This window comes from Lepisma saccharinum, chromosome 8 (assembly GCF_977018435.1).
Source record: "Lepisma saccharinum chromosome 8, izLepSacc3.1, whole genome shotgun sequence".
NCBI lineage: Eukaryota > Metazoa > Arthropoda > Insecta > Zygentoma > Lepismatidae > Lepisma > Lepisma saccharinum.
This window is the reverse complement of record NC_139236.1, coordinates 85,857,679-85,868,705: the sequence shown is the minus strand read 5'-3', so window position 1 is coordinate 85,868,705 and position 11,027 is coordinate 85,857,679.

The following is an 11,027-nucleotide window of genomic DNA, read 5'->3' as shown; positions in this document are numbered from 1 at the left end:
GATCGCCTTAATGGATTTCTCTCGTAAGGCATAATCCTCACTTGATGGCGCAGTGTTGCCAACTTCTTACCCGAAAAAATCACCAAGGTTTTTGGTCTAACCTAACCTAAAGCATGGAGCTGGCAATTTTTTTCTCGCAGTGTTGCCAACACTGCGCCCGAAAGTAAAGCTCGGTGGGGCTCGCCTTGATGGTTTGCTCTTGTAAGGCATAAGCCCTATTTTCTCGCAGTGTTACCAACATCTTACTCGAAAAAATCACCAAGGTTTTTTTTGTCTAACTTGGCCTAAAGCAAGGAGCTGGCAATCTTGCTTGAGGCTTGCCTTACAGTGCATAAAGCAAGGTTGCCAACCTACTGGTATTTTTGCCATAGCCTTTTACAAAAAAAAAAAGAGAGGGGAGAGAGAGAGGGAAGAGTTAAACAACCGACAGCCTACCTACAGCTTTTTTTTGTCTAACCTAACCTAAAGCAAGGAGCTGGCAACTTTGCTTGAGGTTTGCTTTACAGTGCATAAAGCAATTTTTGCCAACCTACATATACTGGGCAAGGAGAGCCAGCACTGCCGTAAAAGAGAGAGAGATGGATGGATGGTAACACTGCACGGGTTCAACGTCATCAAGTAAAAATCGCCTTAATGGTTTTTTCTTGTAAGGCATGATCTCCATTTTCTCGCAGTGTTGCCAACATTTTACTCGAAAAAAATCACCAAGGTTTTTTTCTTGGTCTAACCTAACCTAAAGCAAGGAGCTGGCAACCTTGCTTGAGGCTTGCCTTACAGTGCATAAAGCAAGGTTGCCAACCTACTGGTACTTTTGCCATGGCCTTTTACAAAAAAAAAAAAAAAAAAGAGGAGAGAGAGAGAGGGAAGAGTTAAACAACCGACAGCTGCCAACACCTACCTACAGCTTTTTTTTCTTGGTCTAACCTAACCTAAAGCAAGGAGCTGGCAACTTTGCTTGAGGCTTGCCTTACAGTGCATAAAGCAATTTTTGCCAACCTACACACACTGGGCAAGGAGAGCCGGCAACAAACACGCACTGCCGTAAAAGAGAGAGAGATGGGTGGATGGCAACACAGTATGTGTGTGCGTGTGTGTGTATAATATGTAGCATTATTAACTAGAGTGTGTTGGCAACCCACTTACAACTAAAAAAAAATAGAGATGCCAACGTTGCTGTAAGATGAAGAGAGAGAGAGAGAGATTTATGGCTGGCAACAGTAATGAGCGAATGCGCCATATCGTAATTTTCCAACTCCGGCAATGTTTGTATATCGTGACACATACACACACACGTGTATTGTGACACAAACAAACAAACAAAATAATAATAATTGTTGTTTTTTAGGATTCCTGGCCCCCATAACCCCGCCAGGAGTGCGTGGTGCCCAACCAAAAAAGATGGGGGTTTTCCCGTACGGCCTTCGAACGTAAAATTGATTGACGTAGGGGGGCGAATCTCTTCGGGGATGTTTTTCAATTTGTATATTTACCTGTGCATACTATTTATTATTAATTTAGCCGTGTTCTGTTTGGCATCTATTTCGAGCAGTTTGCCCGGCGGTAAAGTCTTATTGTTTTTAAATTTTTTGATTTTTTTACGCAAGGCCATGATCTTACGGATGCACGTGGCATTGAGCGTGTCTCGTGAGAAATACACGTGAAGATCAGCTTCCATACAACCGACTGGATTTATAACGCCACGATAAACATCAACTTCCGTACCGGGCAGAACGCCCGTTCCGGCGGCGTGGAATTCGCGCCACTCCCCAAGTTCACGTTGAAAGGGGAGAGGCCGGCTGCGACCATGACGCTCGGGTAGAGTGACGTAAAGTCCAATGTCAAAATAATCTCATTCTCTGTTCTGTTTTTGAGTGCCACGTTCATGTGAGGGTTACGGTGCACGTAACCCCCGACCAGCTTGTGGTGGTACTCGAGATGCTGTCGCGGGAAACACAAATATTGCTTGTTCTGCAACGCTTCGCTGAAATAGTAATGCGAGAGATGCAAGTTGAGTTGATGCCCTCGAACCTGGTCCGCGCGCAACACGCTCTGGCAGCACAATTTGGGTCGCCCTAAACTCAGAGGCCTAGTGAGTTGGCAATACTGACACGACCTAGTTTTTGCTTATATTGTCACCGCAACCGGATGCGGCGACGGGTGGAGAGAAGAGAGAGGGGGGAGATGACTTTCGTTTTCTGTGGAAGCTTCTGTAGAGAAGAGTAATGTTATTTTTGCAACTGCACGCGATTATACAACTGTTTTGTGTGTGTTAAATTGCTAGCAGCTTTTTGTAGGTAAGTTTTGTTTTTTTTTGTTATTTTTTTTGCATGTGTGTGTAATAATTGCGAGTTGCGTTAGTGAACAGGAAGTGGTGTTTTTATTAAACATCGAAATTTACGCTAAACAAAAAAAAATATGAGCATACATAACGTGCGCTTGAAAAAACTATTTTTTATTGCGAATAACATAAAAGCGAGGTAACAATCGGAGGGAGGGGAAGGGGACGATGATCATAATCATGTTAGTTTACTCATGGTGGATGGTATTGACGCGTGTACTCTGGGCTGGATTTGTTGTTTTAAGTCTATTTTATGCACAGTAATGTTAATCGAAACTGGACCTACAGTGGGATCCGCCGGGTATCGAACTTGGTGTTTTAAATTATACAAGTACACAGGGGGGGAAATTTTATTTTGTTAATTTGTTGATACTCTGGTTTGGATTTGTTTTTTTATGTCTACTTTATGCACAGTAAGGCTAATCGAAACTGGACCTACAGTCACCAAAAAAAAATCGACAAGGGGGGGGGAGATTTTTCGATAACTCTCTCACTGTTTCCAACGTACTTAGGTTTTTTGATAGACGACAACGATGGAGTCATCAATGAGTAAACATCTGTGAACTCGGTGAACAAGTCAACTTTTTTTTTTCAGTACGTCAATATTTTTTTTCTTATTTCTTAGTGAATGGGTTATGGATGACTTGCAACGACGAAGGCCTTCTAGCAACACGTACTTAGCTTATGCCTCTTCCACCGAACATTCAACACAAGAGGGCTGTGTTAAATATACAGAACAGCGATAACAAGTGTTTTTTTTTTGGTGTATATTGGCTGCACTGCATCCTGTTTATTGCAAAAATAACGAGAAACATACAAACAATACGAGTCCGAGTTTTGAAAGTGTAATGTCTGGCATCGAATACCCGGTGACTATTTCTGATACATCAAAATTCGAAACACGAGCTATGGACCGTAGTGCGCGCGGAGCCGTCATTTTGTTTATTTGTGTGCCAGATGGATGGAATCTTTTTAATTTTGCCACCAGAGGGCAATAGCATCGGTTACGCAATGACGTAACAAGGAAACCTTGGTGCGAAGTCGCAGCCCTTCAGGCAGCGCATTTTGGATTCTGACCCAGGGAGAGGAAGTAGTTTTTCCTCTAGACAGACACCTTAGGAAGGTGTCCGAGAAACCACGACATGGGAGGAGAAGGATAAGTACTTTTAAGTCGAATTGGCACTCGCACACCAAAATTATATTTTGTTCTTTCTCGTCTGTTAAACTACGTGGAGAATTGACTTAACTGTAAAGGAATAGATTTAGTTCATCATTATTAATTATTTAGTTCAATTAATATCCATCCAACTGGCATAAGTGATACGACATGAAAATGTTTAGTTCAGCGAGTTTAAGACCGACGATCTTTCTTTATGTAGACTAATGGTGCTTGCACATTATGTGAAAATGAATAAACTCGCATATTTTGGAAAAGGTGTTGTATCTGTACTTTCTATTAACATAGCTGCCCCATAGCAAATAAGTAGACCTATAAGGCGGAAATTTCCACTGCGCGCTTGCTAAAGGTTTGTATGCATTAAACATTCAAGTTTAACGTGCATACAGATGCAGAGCATGGTTCTCTGTCGAATTGTATGGGGCAGTTAAAACTTCTGTCAAATGGCGCACTACCAGTTAAACCCATTTGTAACTGTAGATGAAACGGGGGTACTAGATACTCCACAAGGAATTTATTTCGCCGGAATGTCTTCAACTAGAAGATCTGCGTTACATAATGAACTAAATCCTTTATCTGCAATGGAGTTCACGTGTGTAAACTGTGGTAACTCGAGTGGGGGAGATTTGATCAACTTTCAACCCATTTCTCGTCAAGAAAATGTCACGTCTGTTGTGAATACAGGGACCATATTCAAGGGACCAGAACTATCTAAAATATCAGCTCAGGCAGCATCTAGCTCGATGCATAATCTCTTACAGAAAATTCCTCGCTTGATTAATTGTGATGCTATATCTATATTTGGTTTCTTGCTAGAAATTCAGAAAATTCTAGAACTTAAAATTTTCCCTACACACGATGTTCTTGTGTCATTACTAGACAAAGTACACGAACGTTTAGTGCCTAAGTGGTTGCAACATCTTCGAGAAGGTGTGCAATGGCAACATTTAGTAACTGAGATATTAGACGTTTTTGTGACCTCATTGGGCAGGGATGAGATTATCCAGAAATATGTGCTATGCAAGCAGTCAGTGAAGGAATCCCCACTCCAATTTTTCTTAGATAGAAAGCGGTGTGCATTGTTACTACAAGTGAATTGGACAGAATCTCAGTTCATTGCGCTTGTGATCGACAGGCTACTCCCAAATGTATCAGAAAGATTATTGTTTCTAGAAATTCCAAAAACTTATGCTCAATTCGAGATAATACTCGAAAAACTACAAAAGCACCTCACGGTAAAAAGTGACTTTTACCGAAGTTCCCAACAAAAGGGAAAAGACGAAGAAAGGAATGTAACTTATTTTAAGGAAAATATCCTCAAATTCTGTCATAAGTGTGGTACAAGACATACAGCCTCACAAAAGTGTAATTACGGTTCGCGTAATGCTAACTTGCTACAAAATTTGCGTGTTCAAGAAACACCAGAAAAAAGTGAAAAAGCCACTGCAGTTTTTGTAGATAGTACATTAAACAAAGTGATAAATGTTAAAGCATGTCTTGATACCGGAAGCACAGAAAACTTAATTAGTAATAAAACATTTAATTTGTTACGTTCAAAGTGTCCAGTTAATGTTCAAGATTGTTATTTAAAGATAACACAAGGAGAACAGAACGTCATCCTTAAAAAGGTAGTGCAATTCACTGTACAGCTTGAAACATTGACTTGGCCTATATGGGCATATTTATATGAAAACCTTCCAGTGGACATAGTGCTTGGTATAAACTTTATGAAAAACAATAAGCTTCTTCTAGACTTTCAACAAAAGTGCGTTACGGTTCCGTACGCGAAAGTGAAAATACCGATAAAATGGCATTTGAACAGTTTGTTTACAGACTTTAATTCGTTACAGACAAGTTATCCACAGCAATATTCCAGGCAGCAGGAAGTCCCGTGTACTACGCCTCCAAGGTCAACTCCCGCGGAGCACCGATACGGAACAGGTGGTGGAAGAAGAAGAAGACAGCCAAACATGCACCGGGGAAACTTTCGCTTTCATCGAGCTACAACACCTGGGCAGGCAAATTTCAACTTCGAGACTGAGTCAGGAGAACGATGTGACGTAGGCAGCACCAAACTCCAAACAAATCAGGATGAGGACTACTGGAAAGAACAACTTGGAATATATCCTGGAGATTCCAATTGTGAAATGGAAGAAGGAAGACCGTAGCCATAAAGCCTTACTCCAAAATCGACAGACATGGAAAAGTCGACACCTATCATCTATTATACCATCTGTCTGCGATCAACAATAAGGGCTGGCAAGAAACGATTTACACTTCCAATGTTATCCTTCCATTATTAAGTTTTCATTAATGTTTGTATATTTTTTTGTTTGAGGGTCTCGCCCGCACTGAGTCCATGTTTTTCTGATTTCACATGGGGGGAGGGGGAAGTGTATGGACCGTAGTGCGCGCGGAGCCGTCATTTTGTTTATTTGTGTGCCAGATGGATGGAATCTTTTTAATTTTGCCACCAGAGGGCAATAGCATCGGTTACGCAATGACGTAACAAGGAAACCTTGGTGCGAAGTCGCAGCCCTTCAGGCAGCGCATTTTGGATTCTGACCCAGGGAGAGGAAGTAGTTTTTCCTCTAGACAGACACCTTAGGAAGGTGTCCGAGAAACCACGACATGGGAGGAGAAGGATAAGTACTTTTAAGTCGAATTGGCACTCGCACACCAAAATTATATTTTGTTCTTTCTCGTCTGTTAAACTACGTGGAGAATTGACTTAACTGTAAAGGAATAGATTTAGTTCATCATTATTAATTATTTAGTTCAATTAATATCCATCCAACTGGCATAAGTGATACGACATGAAAATGTTTAGTTCAGCGAGTTTAAGACCGACGATCTTTCTTTATGTAGACTAATGGTGCTTGCACATTATGTGAAAATGAATAAACTCGCATATTTTGGAAAAGGTGTTGTATCTGTACTTTCTATTAACATAGCTGCCCCATAGCAAATAAGTAGACCTATAAGGCGGAAATTTCCACTGCGCGCTTGCTAAAGGTTTGTATGCATTAAACATTCAAGTTTAACGTGCATAGAGCACGAGATGCAGAAGGAAAACGCTTAATCATCAACGTGTATTCCTATACGTTGGATAAACATGTCGTGCATCCCGTCAGGATAAGCGATGTCGACGATGATGATGCTCGTGTGATTAATCTTCTTCTAATTTCAAACGACAGTGTTCACTATTACTGTCTCAGGAATGTTATGCTCTTCCTTTTTTCTCTATAAAAAAGAGAGATTTGTGTTGATTGTTTGGTTAAAAAGAATTTCCTAATTATTTGTTTTTTGTTACAAGAATTGTTTGAATTTCAAACATTCCTAAGTGTTTGCTTAAAGATTGATGCATTAACCTGTTAAGAATGTCACATTAATAATACCGGCTCGGAAATGTCATGTCCTCTTCCTCTATAGAAGGTCATATAAATGTGCTAATTGGTTGGTTAAGGGGGATTTTTTGATTAGTAAATTGAGGTTATAAATACGTACGTATAAAGGTTTTGCTAATATGGAATGCTAAAGCTTAGTACTTGGCTCTCTCAGAGATTCGAATTCTATTAGGTTAAACAGCATAGAAATTTCACAGCAAGAATTCTCATATTTACTGACGATATTCTCAACAACCTGTGTTTTGATTCCACTACAAAAACTGTATACAAAATATGCAGTCCCTAGAATGAGATGGATGAGGCTTATGAACCTCGACCTATACAGTTGTACAATCTGGCAATGAATAGATGTTGTTTTTTATTAAGCATAGCAGAGTGTTTTCGCTTATTTTAATATCAGGCAACAATGTTAGAAAGTGGCCCCAAGAATAAAATTTAAAATCACTAATGTGATATGAACTTTTTTACTTGTGTGTATTTGAATATGAAAGTGAGGTATTTTGAATAATTGAGGGGGACAATCACAAGTAAGCTTGCAATGGTATTGGGAGGTGTCACGAGTTCAAATTTTAGACGATTTCTGTTAATCTGCTAAGGCGATATCAGTACGAAAAAATTTGTAAAAAAGAAGAGGCTAATGGCAACGATGAGGATGAATAATAATAATTATGATGAAATTGATGTGTGGCACTTAGAAAACAAAAACTTCAAAGTGTATTGCACCAACAGCTACAATTGTCCCCCTCTCCCCAAAATACAAGGCAGTTAACAGAGGTGTGTATATTTGTTGGTTTACGAGTCTGAGGGCTTAAGTTAGTATATTCATTATAGCTATACATATTAAAAAAATGAAATGACCTGAGCAATAAAATATAACAATACCGATTCTGGCTTTTTTGTCGGATGACGTAGTGGTAACGTTTGTTGCAATCACACCTCTGATGGTGTATAAAACTTAAATGTTTTGCATAACATGAAATATTGTTAATGGGAATGTGTTGTTTCTAATGTTAAATATAGAAAGCAGATAACAAGAAAAAAGAAGAAAAGAAATAATGTTGCAGGTAGATACGGAGCCTCAGCCCAAACACACATATGATCAGACAGGATGTCAACGATACATTCATAACTAACATGTGATTATTCAAAAATTGAAATAGTACAGTGGGAAACAACTAACTAACTAACTCTCTATGTTTTTTTTTTTTAAACCGGCACGAATGAGAAAGGAATAAAAGGGCTTTTTACAGGAATCTTGTTGGGAAACCTGATGATAAAAAAACAAAACGAACATGGAGATGAATCTAAAAGAAATCTGTAAAGATTGGAATAGAATATATATACATTTTGCTCAGGATAAGTACAAATTGAACTGTAACTACGAATTTTCAGAATCAAGAGTGCTAGAGAATTAATTAATTAATTAATATTTAATATAATGAAGGTAGTAATATAGTATTCTTATTGAGAAGAGAATTTCTAAAAAACTTATTTTTCCTCGTACGTTTACTAATAGCAGTTACATTTGACATGTTTGACTAATCGCGAATCAACGTACGGAAGCCGTTGGAAGCAGTTTGAAGGCTGAAATGGCTATGGAAGGACACTTATTATAATGTTAATATCTTAGTATAATGTTTTGAGAATTGCTTCTCGATAATGTTTGGTATATAATTTAATCTGTTGTTAGATAAAATACATAATTATCAGAATTTAAGGATGGAAAATATGAAGAGCGAATGAATGATACGTTTGACTAATCGTGAAGATAAGTATCACAGTACGTTTTATCGTTTCTTATATAAACGTTGAAACGTTTAAGAACGTATAAGAACGTTTACTGAAACGTTTCAACAATTGTTGAAACATTTATGAACATTTTGCCACATTGTGTTTGTGTGTAGCGACTAAGGACTGAACTTTCATTTAGTGAAGTAAATTTCGCCCTGGTTACTATATTTTCAAGTATTTACACTGTTGGAAGTCATTGTAAAAATTTACAATACTCTATCGTTAAAATTTAAGTCTTTCTGTTAATTTACACAAACACTATGAATTAAAATTGATGTCAGCGCCGTGGCAAGAATGAGAAGTAAAGATGGCGTTGGTAATACTAAAGACAGACACACGCACCCGTACACGTGCGCGCGCGCACACACACACATACACACATGTAAATTGTCGATTGCTAATTTCGCACTTGTTTCTTATTTTTTCTGTGATTCTATGGAATGAAATCATACTTCTCCTGGAGAAGATATTGTTATCTGCTTAAGTTTCTGTTTCAATTCTTGAACACTACGTTTGCGGGAAACAAAATGAACATGGTGATGTACAATTTTTCGCTGGCTGAACAATATTGAGATATACGAAAATTTTTCAAATTTAAATATGAATATTTTATTTTGCACAAATATCTATAAACATTATCAATTACAATTGTGTGCACCATAAATATATTTCTGTAAACCGAAACGGTAAAATTACATTAAGCTTCCCCGATGGCGTAGTGGTAACGTCATCGGCTTGTAATCAAGGGTCCCGATTCGATAACACGGTGGAGGTAAATAAAGGTTCGGATCCCACTTTAAACTGTACGCAAGTGGATTTAAAATACACTTTATTTAAATTACATCAATTATAGTTAAGTTTGTTAATAGTCGATACTACTTTTAAAAAGTTATTGTTAATTTTTACGGTAAATGGATATCAGCCGAAATTGACGACTTGTAGCCACCTTGGTGGCCTAGGGAGTACAGAGGTTTATTCATAATTTCGTTACTGAACGTTTCCGGTTCGAGTCCTGGTTTTGGCATAGGAGTTGCTGTGTGCGAGTCCCTTGGTCACATTAATCTAATCGACGACATTACCACTATGTTCTCGAGGAGGGCCCTTACCCTGGGACAGTTCCTAGCACTGTGTAGTCCAGTGGTTCCCAACGTCCTCCTTCTCACGGCGCACTATAGTATTTTGTAGTAGATCCCGCGGCACACTAACGTACGAGTTGGTCACAGTGCGAGTGGTGACTGACGTTAGAATAACATGGCACAATATTTTTCCTCCATCACTGTCGACAATTATGATTGGGTGCGCAATCCATATGCTATGCCCCCAGCATCAACCACCGAACTTCCTCTGGAGAAAGAAGAGCAGCTCCCAGACCGAACACTTCAACTGAAACATGGTGTACTACCACTTACCAAGTCTTGGATGTTAGCAAAGAATGAGTACCCACCAATAGCAGCGGAACCAGTTAATACCCTGTCTAGCGTAAGACGCATTCTGAAGGGTGCACAGTGGAAAGTGTACATTCCAATACTGCTACACGCGATCAACGAGGGCGATCCGGATAGTAGGGTCGAATACTGCGAATGGTTTGAGCACATGGTTCGCGAGGATAGAGAATTTGCAGGGACAGTTGTGTGGTCTGACGAGGCGCAATTCAAACTTAACAGTACTGTGAACCTCCACAATTGTGTCTACTGGTCGCCCGTCAATCCTCACGTTTATATGGAGAAGGCGGTGAATCTACCGGGGCTTAACGTGTGGTGTGGTCTGTCATCGCGTGGTTTGATTGGTCCCTTCTTCTTCGAGGGTACCGTAACCGGTGAGGTGTATCTCGAAATGATTCAGTCAAGGATTCTGCCTGCCATCCGAACCCTATTTGGCGATGAAATGTTTTACCTACAGCAAGATGGAGCCCCGCCTCACTACCATCGCGATGTCAGGTCGTACCTGGATGACACACTCCCCGAACGGTGGATAGGTCGACGCGGTGCTATTGAGTACCCACCTCGGTCCCCTGATTTGACACCAGTGGACTTCTACCTGTGGGGGACCGTCAAGAATGATGTGTATCGACAAAACCAACTACACTCAACGAGCTACGTGAAAAAAAATAGCATCATGTGCTGCCATTATGCCAGATACACTGACGGCCGTAGTACGGTCTGCAGTTCGGCGCCATAGGAATTGTTTACAAGTTGCTGGTGGTTATTTTGAACATCTAACATAACTCTCTCTCAGTGCCAAAAATTGTACCCACAAGTCAATTTTGTCAGAAGATATGGACTATCAAACAGTGAGTACATTTTTTTGGACCTCC